Source organism: Canis aureus, chromosome X (assembly GCF_053574225.1).
Source record: "Canis aureus isolate CA01 chromosome X, VMU_Caureus_v.1.0, whole genome shotgun sequence".
NCBI classification, from domain to species: Eukaryota; Metazoa; Chordata; class Mammalia; order Carnivora; family Canidae; genus Canis; species Canis aureus.
In genome coordinates, this window is record NC_135649.1 from 46736327 (window position 1) to 46747854 (window position 11528).

The 11528-nt window shown below is 37.3% G+C and overlaps 1 pseudogene; it reads right to left on the minus strand.

Annotated features, from left to right (window-relative positions):
• Positions 1 to 6129: 6129 nt before the first annotated feature.
• On the minus strand, positions 6130 to 7884 carry LOC144308853 (uncharacterized; annotated as a pseudogene).
• Positions 7885 to 11528: the final 3644 nt, after the last annotated feature.

An 11528-nucleotide genomic window follows, 5' to 3' on the forward strand; every position in this document is an offset into this window, starting at 1 on the left:
CTTGCCATCAGGGAAATACAAATCACAACCACAATGAGATGCCACCTCATACCAGTGAGAATGGTTAAAATTAATAAGACAGGAAACAACAAATATTGGAGAGGATGTGGTAAGGGGAACGCTCTTGCACTGTTGGTGGTAATGTGAACTAGTACAGCCACTCTGGAAAACTGTGTGGTTCCTCAAAGAGTTAAAAATAGATCTGCCCTACGATCCAGCAATTGCACTGCTGGGGATTTACCCCAAAGTTACAGATGCAGTGAAATGCCAGAACACCTGCACCCCGATGTTTATAGCAGTAATGTCCACAATAGCCAAACTGCGGAAGGAGCCTCATTGTCCATCGAAAGATGAATGGGTAAAGAAGATGTGGTCTATGTATACAGTGGAATGTTACTCAGCCATTAGAAATGACAAATACCCACCATTTGCTTCGACGTGGATGGAACTGGAGGGTATTGTGCTGAGTGAAATAAGTCAATCGGAAAAGGACAAACATTATATAGTCTCATTCTTTTGGGGAATATAAAAATTAATGAAAGGGAATAAAGGAAAAGGAGAGAAAATGAGTTAAAATATCAGTTAGGATGACAAAACACGAGAGACACCTAACTCTGGGAAATGAACGAGGGGTAGTGGAAGGGGAGGTCGGTGGGGGGTTGGGGTGACTGGGTGATGGGCACTGAGGGGGGCACTTGGCAGGATGAGCACTGACTGTTATGCTTCATGTTGGCAAATTGAACTCCAATGAAAAAAATTTTTTAATGATCTAAGTATTCCACTTCCTGGTGTGTATTTAAAAACAAAAATGCTGATTCAAAAAGATATATGCACCCCTATGTTTATTACTGTATTTTTTTTGTACCAAGCTTTATTTTTTTTAATTTATTTTTTATTGGTGTTCAATTTACTAACATACAGAATAACCCCCAGTGCCTGTCACCCATTCACTCCCACCCCCCGCCCTCCTCCCCTTCTACCACCCCTAGTTCGTTTCCCAGAGTTAGCAGTCTTTACGTTCTGTCTCCCTTTCTGATATTTCCCACACATTTCTTCTCCCTTCTCTTATATTCCCTTTCACTATTATTTATATTCCTACTGTATTATTTATAGTAGTTAAGATATGGAAACAACCTAAATGTCCACTGATTGATAAATATGTGTCTGTGTGTGTGTGTGTGTGTTTTGGGGGGGGAGGGAGGAAGGGAGGGAAGAAGAGAGTGGGCAAGAGTAGAATACTACTCAGCCATTAAAAAGAAATCTTGTCATTTTCAACAACGTAGATGGATGTTGAAGTTATTAGGCTAAGCGATATAAGTCAGATAGATAAAGATAAATATTGTATGATTTCACTTATGTAGAATCTTAAACTGAACTAAACAAAAACAATCTCATAGATACAGAGAACAAATTGATCATTACCAAAGGGAAAGGGAATGAGTGTGGGTGAAATGGGTGAAAGTGGTGATTGTATAGTGATGGATGGCCGCTAAACTTTTAGTAGTGATCACTCTGTAGTGCACAAAGATGTCAAATCATAATGTTGTACACTTGAAACATATATTATACCTTTAAAAAATCTGGCTAGGATGGACACCATTTTATTTTTTATCTCTTTTAGAACTGGGTCATTAAAACATTTATGAGTTTAAAAAAAATAAACTCATCTTTTATAGACTTAGAACACAATGCCTTCTTTAAGAAAAGTTGAATAAGCTTACTTTGGATGTTTTACACATTAGCCAACATAATTTTCAAAATGTTAATTTTCATACAAACCATCATATTATGACTTATATTTTCATCTGAACAATGTTTTGCATAATTTGCATCAATTTTTAAATAAAAGAGCTGTAATGTTCTCAAAGAAAGTGAAATATTGAATCTTTCAGCCTTGGAAAATTCTTATCCTTCATAGAGAAATTGCTAGTATCTTAGTGAACAGTGACTTCTTGCACAGAAATGTTGAGCATAGTATTTGCTTTGAGTTTTTTCTTTTAACCTGCATTCTTGCTGGCACGCTATGTAGTTTTAGAAGCTACTCACCATCCTCAAAGAAAAAACCTTGTATTTCTGATATTTTTTCCTTAGGAGATACTTCTACAAAACTACCTGCCATCTCTGAGGTTAAAACTAGTATCAAAATGGGGCTTAGAAGCCATAGATTTCATCATTTCATAAAGAAAACTTTCTAGCAAAGTAAACTAATGGAAACTAGTTGCTTGTGAAGTCATTATTCAGAGGCTGAATGACCACAAGTTAGGGAATTACAGAACAGATTTGTGCACTAGATGAGATGCTAGAAGTATTTTATAATTCTTGTACATGGGCCAGCTTATCAGAATCCCCCAGAGAACTTGTGAAAAACTCATTCCTGAGCCCACTGCAGAATTCCAATGTTAGGGACTTGGAATCTATACTTTTGATAAATCCTCTTTGTGATTTTCATGTGCAGCTAGGTTTGGGATTCAATGGATTAGATAATTTTTAATATCCCTGCCGAGACCAAGAATCTATATACTAAATTCTGAAGACATCGGGGAGAGGGGGATTTTTCTATTAAAGGAGAACTTCAAAGGGCAGAAAGGCTATGGTAAATGGACAACATATAGGATATTATCTTTAGTGTTCCAGATTCCAGAAACGTCAAAGAATACCAAAACATGCCAATCAAACTAATGATAGCCATATGTTAGTTTATCCACTTACCTTAGATAAATTGTATATTTGTAAAATATCCATATAGATTTTAGGATCAGCTTATAAATTTCTACAAAGGAGCTATCTGGGATTTTAGTAGGGATTGCATTGAACATGTAGATCAATTTGGAACATACTCCAATTTTAATAATATTAAATCTTCTGATCCACAAACATAGCATACCTTCCAATTATCTAGATCTTCGTTCTTTGTATTTAAATTCAATTAGCCAACATACAGTACATCATTAGTATCAGAGGTAGTGTTCAATAATTCATCAGTTGTGTATTACACATAGTGCTCATCAAATTTCTTTCAAAATTTTGTTGCCTTTAAGAGTACGAGTTTTGCACTTCTTTTAAAAATTTACTCCCAAATATTTTATCTGTGAAGCTATTATAAATGCAATTTTTCTTACTTTCATTTTCAAATTTTCTCTTGCAATTTATTTGTTGAAACCATGCTGTTTTCTGTAGAGTTCTCCCCAACATCCCCACTCTAAACCCAAGTCTAGATATTCTTTTCTTACATCCTTATGATGTTATTTAACATCATTGTCCTCATATTTTCCTAAAAATTCACAGTTCCATCTAGAGGCTTGATAAGATGCGGATTCTATTTTTCAGCAAAAAGACTTCATAGGTACTGCTTTGTTTTTCCATTAGCAGTCATGTGATATTTTGTTATTACTCTTTGTAATGTTAGTAGTGATGGTGATCACTGCCTAGATCCATTAATTCATTAACCATTGTAAAATTCTATCATTATTTCTTAATTTATCAGCCAGAAATCTTCTACTAAAACATTTTGCTCACAAACAATTAGGTTACACAGAGGAAGAATGTGTATATAAAAAGGCAAGTTAAATGTTTGGTTCATTATTTTATTTACCAGTTTCAAAATAATGAGCTAGTTTCCTAGCTTTCTCCAAGTTTACCAATTACATTTCTAAGTATCATTAACTCAGATATTTAAATATATTTGATACATTTCAATCCATTGTAATTATTTTATTTGCAGATGTTAAAATTGCTTCATATATGGACAGTAAAGTCTCTTTAATTTGGCTCCCAAATTCTTCCTGACACAACCCTAGTAGTTTTCCTTTATAGGGAAAAACCCAATTGCAAGTCTAAGCTGTTACCACTGCTTCTGACCAATTAGCTATAAATCAGAGCTTCCCATGACCGCCCCCCCCCATTTAGATTCCATTAATTGCTAAAGTAGCTCACAGAACTCAGGGAAATGCTTATTTACAGTTACCAGTTTACTAATAAAGACTCAGATGAATAGGCAGATGAAGAGATACATACAGCAATTTCTGGGAGTGTCCCAAGTGGAGGAGCTTTTGTCTCTGTAGAGTTGGGGTGCAACATTCTCCCAGTACCTAGATGTGTTTAACTACCTGGAAGCTCTCTAAACCCCATACTTTTGAGATTTTTATGGAGGCTTCCTCACCTCACATAAACAGAATCAGTTATCAATTCCATTTCCAGTCCCTCTCCCCTCTCCAAAGAAATAGGGGACAGGGTTGAAAATTTCAGGTTTCTAATTATGGCTGGATCTTTCTGGTGACCATCCCCCATTGAGAAGCCCTCCAAGAACTCACCCAGGGTCACCTAATTAGAACAAAAGATGCTTCTATCACCAAGTAAATTCCAAAGGATTTAGGAGACTTGTGTCATGAACTGGAGTTAAAGACTAAATATTATGAAGAAGTTAAGATGGTGGAGGAATAGAGGGACCCTGTTTGTCTGGTCCGTGGAACATCACTAGATAGTTACCAAATCATTCTGAATACCTGAGAAATCAGAGATCTGAGAAAACAAATTCTACAAGTCTACCAGTAGAAAAGTGACCACTGTTTGGAAAGTAGGAGATGCAGTGACTTAAATCTGGTGTGATATAGCTAATGACATGGTGCTTAAGGAGGCTACCACAAAGCATTATAAGCAGTGGAGTGCAAAATCAGAACTTTTAGAAGTCTGCTGTAGTGGGGAATGTGCCTGGCTTAACGATGTTCAGATGGTGAAGCAGAGTGGAATCCCAGGAGTGACAGCATGGCTGGAGGATTTCCGGAGTTGCAAGAAGAATGGGTGGGCCTGAGTGTGGCAGAGTTCCCAGGCATATAAGTGGAGAAGCTGGCTGAGAACAGCAAATCTAGGTGCTGGCTTTCTGCTCTATGTTGCCATAAACTGTGAACCACTCCATGGGTGTGCAAATGCTTTCCTGGGAGGGGTCCAGATAAAGGCAGAAGCGCAGTGAGACACCCTTCTTCCCCAGAGAGGAACTGCTTGGGTCCACGCCATGGAAGTCCATAATATTTGGAGTTTTGAAACTCAGTCCACTGCCAGAGATAAATACATTTGGTCACAGATCCGGTGAACACAAAGTTCTTATGGAAACTGGGGAGAAAATAGAGATTGACTGTTTTTCTGTGAGGGCTCACTGAAGGTGGGGCACAAATTTTCGGCTCAGGGGCTAGAGAGCAGGGCATCACCATATTCATTGCATCATGAATCCTGAAATCCTTCAGGGAGCAAAACATTGCCATCTAGTGGAGTCAGGCAGGAGCCACTTACAACAAGCCCAGTCTGTTCATTGGAGGTGTTTTTCCACTAGGGCAAGCTCACCTGAGAATCAATGCAAAAGGCCCCACCGCCAGAAGACCAGCAAAACAACTTCTCATCAAGCTTCCTGATCATAGGTGGCTGCAAAGTTTCAGCTCTTGAGGAAAACAGTATATAGCATTCGTTATATTTTTATTCTTTAGGCTTTTCGTATTATTTTTCAGTTATTTTCTTATTTTCTCAATTCTTTTTAAATTCTTTTTTAATTTTATTTTTTAAAGATTGTATTTATTTATTCATGAGAGACACAGAGAGAGGCAGCGATATAAGCAGAGAGTGAAGCAGGCTCCCTGCAGGGAGCCTGATGCTCAACTCAATCCCAGGACTCCAGGACCACAACCAGAGCCAAAGGCAGACACTCAACCACTGAGCCACAGAGGTGCCCCTTAATTTTTATTTTTACATATACTTTATATATCTTTAAATTTTTGTTTCCGTTCATTGTATTTTATTTTATAAATATATACCTATATACCTTTATATACCTATTTATATATTATATATGTTATTTATGTTATATATATTTATATATTTATATATTTGTATATATACAAATAAACATATATGCTTATTTATGTATCTCATGAGGCAAATAAAAAATATTTAGTGCAGCCTTCCCCTGTTTACTCATTGTTGTTCTTTAATTCTTACACTCTGTTCATTTATAATGAGGATGTGTTTTTTAAGATGCTTACAAAATTTTTCTAATAGTATGCAAATTTGTGCAGGATAAGTGATGTAATTTACATGGAGTTTTTCCCACATTTACTGACTAGGGTTTCCCTCTTGTCAGAGTTTCTATGTCTTTTTTTTTAAGGATAAGGGACCACAGAAGTCTTTCCCACACTGCTTACATTTAGAGTTTCTCCCCACTGTGAATTCTCACATGTCTTTGTAGGGATGTGAGTCTACTGAAGTCTTTACCACATTCCTTCACTCATAGGGTTTCTCTCTACTGTGGGTTCTCAAATGTCTTCGAAATGATGATGACCAACTGAAAGCTTTCCCACATTGCTTACATATATAGGGTTTCTCTCCAGTGTGAATTCTCACATGTGTTCTAAAGTACAAGAGACTGCTGAAGGCTTTTCCATGTTCATCACATGCATAGTGTTTTTCTCCTGTATGAGTTCGCAAATGTCCCTTAAAGGATGAAGGGGAACTGAAGGATTTCCCACATTGTTTACATTCATAAGGCTTTTCTCCAAAGTGTGTTCTCATGTGAATCCTAAGGTCAGAGGGCCAACTGTAGGCCTTCTCACATTCCGCACATTTATAGGCTTTCTCTCCAGTGTGCATTCTTGAATCTATGATCAGGTAAAAAGAATGAAGAAAGGCTTTCCCACATTCCTTACATTCATAGGCTTTCTCTGCACTGTGAACCCTCCCATGTTTTCTAAGAGACGAGGGAGAAGAGAAGGATTTCTTACATTCTCTACAGGCATAGAGTTTCTCAACAGTATGAGTTTCCCTATGTGTCCAGAGGTTTGAGGGAGATCTGAAGGTTTTCCCACACTTTTCACATTCATAAGGCTTCTCTCCAGTGTGGGTTCTTATATGAACCCTAAGTTTGGAGAAGTATATAAAGGCTTTTACACATTCCTTACATGTGTAGGGTTCCTCTTCAATGTGAGCTCTAATGTGTTCCCTAAATGATGAGTAACAAATAAAAGTTCTCCCTCATTCCTTACATTGATGGGATTTCTTTCCATGTTGAAATGATGTTATGGAACTCTTTAGGGATGTAGTATCCATGATGGCTTTTTCAAACTTAATGTATTCATAGGATTTTACTCGAGTAGAAAGTCTCTTATGCAAAATAAAATTTGAAATCTGGTTGGTTTCTCCACATTGATTAGTTCCATTATTTTCTGAGAGTATCTCCACCACATGACACCTCATACATGTCCCCTGGTTCTTGTGCTGATCTTCAATGCCATGGCATTTCCAGTTTCACCCACTGAGGTCAGGTTCCTGCAGGTCTCTAGCATCACATCTCTGTAGAGCCTCCTCTGAGCACAATACAGTAAATCCCACTCCTCCGGGGTGAAGTCCACAACAACAACCTCAAAAAATGTCACTCCGCCCTCAATTTCATCTACAGATTCGACGTGATCCCAACTCATTGTCCTGGAGTCTGTCCGGCAGTGCTGACCCTAACCCTCACTTTCTACATTTGAGAAATTCAGTCCCCCAGGCACCAGAATACATCCGTTTCATCACCGAATGTCTCTTGGGTACCTACTCTGCCACACCTTCTCTCTGTGTCTGTAACACCGGCCGTGACAGGACACCGGGACCCCACCCCAACCGGGGGCAGAGACTCTGGTCGGTACCTCCGAGAGCGGGGGACACACGGGCCGTGGCCGCCTGTAGCCGGTTCAAGTCAGCCCCTCCAGATCTCGGCCCGGGCTGCACGTACTCACCATCTCCAGGCTGCTCTGGGCTCCGGGGGGCCCTCCCCGTACTTCCAGCAGGTGAGAACAGTGCACCTATAATGAGGATATTTGTAAAGGTGTTGTAAACTTTGAGAGCCTTAGAAATTGTCACCATTTGTTCTTTTTCTAATCTTTTCAGAAGAAACAATACTAGACTGTCTACTGTCTACAAAGTGCTCCTTTTTTTCTTTCACTATCATAATCATAATATATTATGATATATAATATATATCAAATAATATAATAGATTATATATCAAATCATAATACACTTATATATTATGTTATTTATTTGTATTATATAATATACTTACATATTATATAAGAAAAAGTATTTCTTTCATATCTTAGTTTCTTTTAATAAGCAGACCAAAACACATCCAGGATCTAGTGGGGTTTTTTGTTCTTGTTTTTCTGTTGTTGTTGTTTTTGTTGTTTTCTCTTCCTTTTTTCTTTTCTGGACAAAATGATGAGAGAGAGAAATTTATCCCAAAAGAAAGAACAGGAGGTGGTACTGCCAGGGATTTAATCAATGCAGATATAAGTAAGATATCTGAACTAGAATTTAAAACAATTATTATAAAGATACTAGCTGGGTGTGAAAAATGTATAGAAGGCACTAGCAAACCCCTTACTATAGAGATAAAAGAACTAAAGTGTAATCAGGCAAAAATTTAAAATGCTATTTCTGAGATGCAGTCCCAAGTGAGGACCATAAAAATGAGGATAAATGAAGCAGAAGAGAAAATCAGTGCTACAGAAGATAACATGATGGAGAATAAGGAAGCTAAAAAGAAGAGGGAAGGAAACATTTTAGATCACAGAGGTAGACTGAAGGAACTCTGATGCCATAAAATGAAATACTATCCATATTATAGGAGTCCCAGATGAGTGAGAGGAAGGGGCAGAAGGTTTATCTGGGGAAATTATAGCTGAGAACTTCCCTAACCTGAGGAATGAAACAGACATTCAAGTCCAGGAGGCACAGAGAACTCCCTGCAAAACCAACAAAAATAGATCAACAGCTCAACATATTATAGTGAAGCTTGAAAATTACAAAGATAAAGAAAAAATCCTGAAAGCAGCTTGGGATAAGAGGTCCTTAACCTTCAAGTGTAGACACATAAGGCTTGCAGCCTTAATGTCCATCACCAAGTTACCTCATTCCCCTACTCCTCTCGCCTCTGGCAACCCTCAGTGTGTGTCCTATGATTAAGAATCCCTTATGGTTTGTCTCTCTCTCTGGTTTCATCTTGGTTTAATTTTTCCTCTCTTCCCCTATGATCCTCTATTTTGTTTCTTAAATTTCACATATGAGTGAGATCATATGATAATTGACTAGATTTTAAGCCAAATACTTTAATAAGAGAGGAAGAAGGACACTGTATCATAATAAAGTGGCCTAAAGAATAAGATCTATGAATTGTAAATATTTATACCCCCTAACTTGAAAGCAGCCAAATACATAAACCAATTATTTTTTTCGTAAACCAATTAATAAAAAAATTAAAGAAATTCATTGATAATAATACAATAACAGTAAAGGACTTTAATGCCCCACTCAGAGCAATGGACAGATAATCTAAGCACAAGATCAACAGGGAAACAGGGCTTTGAATGACACACTGGACCAAATGGACTTCACAGATATATTCGGAGCATTTCATCCTAAAGTAGCAGAATACACATTCTTCTCCAGTGCATATGGAATATTCTCCAGAATAGATCACATACTGGATTACAAATCAGGTCTCAACCAGTACAAAAAGACTGAGATCGAGGTACCTGGGTGGCTCAGTCAGTTAAGCATCTGCCTTTGGCTCAGGTCATGATCACAAGATCCTGGGATTGAGCCCTACATCAGGTTCCCTGCTCAGCAGAGAGTCTGCTTCTTCCTCACTCTCTCTGCCCCTCACCCAGCTTGTGCACACACACTCTCTCTAAAATAAATAGATAAAATCTTTAAAAACATCCCCCAAACTGAGACCACACCATGCATATTTTCAGAACAAAATGAGATGAAACTTGAAGTCAACCACAAGAAGAAATTTGGAAGGACCACAAATACATGGAGGTTAAAGAACATCCTACTAAAGAGTGAATGGGTCAACCAGGAAATTAATGAAAAATTTTTAAAAATTTTATTTATTTATTCATGAGAGACACACAGAGAGAGGCAGAGACATAGGCAGAAGGAGAAACAGGCTCCCTGCAGGGAGCCTGACATGGGACTCAATCCTGGGGCCCTAGGATCACACCCTGAACTGAAGGCAGATGCTCAACCACTGAGCCATCCAGGTGTCCCATTAATGAAGAATTTTAGAAATACATGGAAACAAATGAAAATGAATATACAACAGTTGAAAACCTTTGGGATGCAGCAAAGGCAGTCCTAAAATGGAAGTAGATAGCAACACAAGAAATAATAAAGGTCTCAAACTTATAACCTAAACTAACACGTAAAGGAGCTAGAAAAAGAACAGGAAATAAACTCTAATTCCAGCAGAAGAAGGGAAATAATAAAGATTACAAAAAAAATTCAGTGATATAGAAATAAAAAATAAACAGTAGAACATAGCAACAAAACTAGAAGCTGGTTATTTGAAAGAATTAATAAGATCAATAAACTCCTAGTCAGACTTAAAAAAGAGAAAGGACCCGAGTAAATAAAATCATGAATGAAAGAAGAGAGATCACAACCAGTACCAAAGAAATACAATCAGAAGAGAATATTACAAAAAAATCATGTGGCAACAAATGGGACAATCTGGAAGAAATGAATAAATCCCTAGAAACATATAAACTACCAAAAGTGAAATTGGAAAAAATAGAAAATCTGAACAGACCCATAACCAGCATAGAAATTAAAGCAGTAATAAAAAATCTCCCAACAAACAAGAGTCCAGGGCCAGATGATTTCACAGCAGATTTCTACCAAATACTCAAAAAAAGAGTTAATACCTATTCTTCTCAAACTATTCTGAAAAGTAAAAATTAAAGGAAAACTTCCAAAGTCATTCTATGATCAGCATATAATGACCAGCATTACCTTGATCATAAAACCAGACAAAGACTCCACTAAAAAGGAATATTACAGACCAAAAGCCCTGATAAAGATGGATGGAAAAATTCTCAACAAGATATTAGCTAATAGGATCCAATCGTACATTAAAAGGATTATTCACCATGAACAAGTGGAATTTATTCCTGGGGTGCGGGGATAGTTCAATATTTGCAAATCAGTGTGATACACCACATTAATAAAAGAAAGAATAAGAACTATATCATTCTCTTAATAGATGCAGAAAAATCATTTGACAAAGTACACTATCCATTCATGATAAAACCCATCAACAAAGTAGAGATAAAGGAACGTACTTCAACATCATAAATACCATATATGAAAGACCTACAGCCAATATCATTCTCCATGGGGAAAAACTGAGAGCTTTTCCCCTAAGGTCAGGAACAAGACTGGGATGTCCACTCTCACCATTGTTATTTAACACAGTACTGCAAATCCTAGCCTCAGCATTCAGACAACAAAACAGAAATAAAAGGCATCCAAATTGGCAAGGAAGAAGTGAAAATTTCACTCTTTGCAGACAATATGATACTGTATGTAGAAAATTCTCCCCCCAAATTGCTAGAATACGGAAATTCAGCAAAATTGAAGGATATAAAAACAATGCATGGAAGTCAGTTGCATTTCTTTTTTTTTAAGATTTTATTTTTTTATTCATTAGAGAAAGACAGAGAG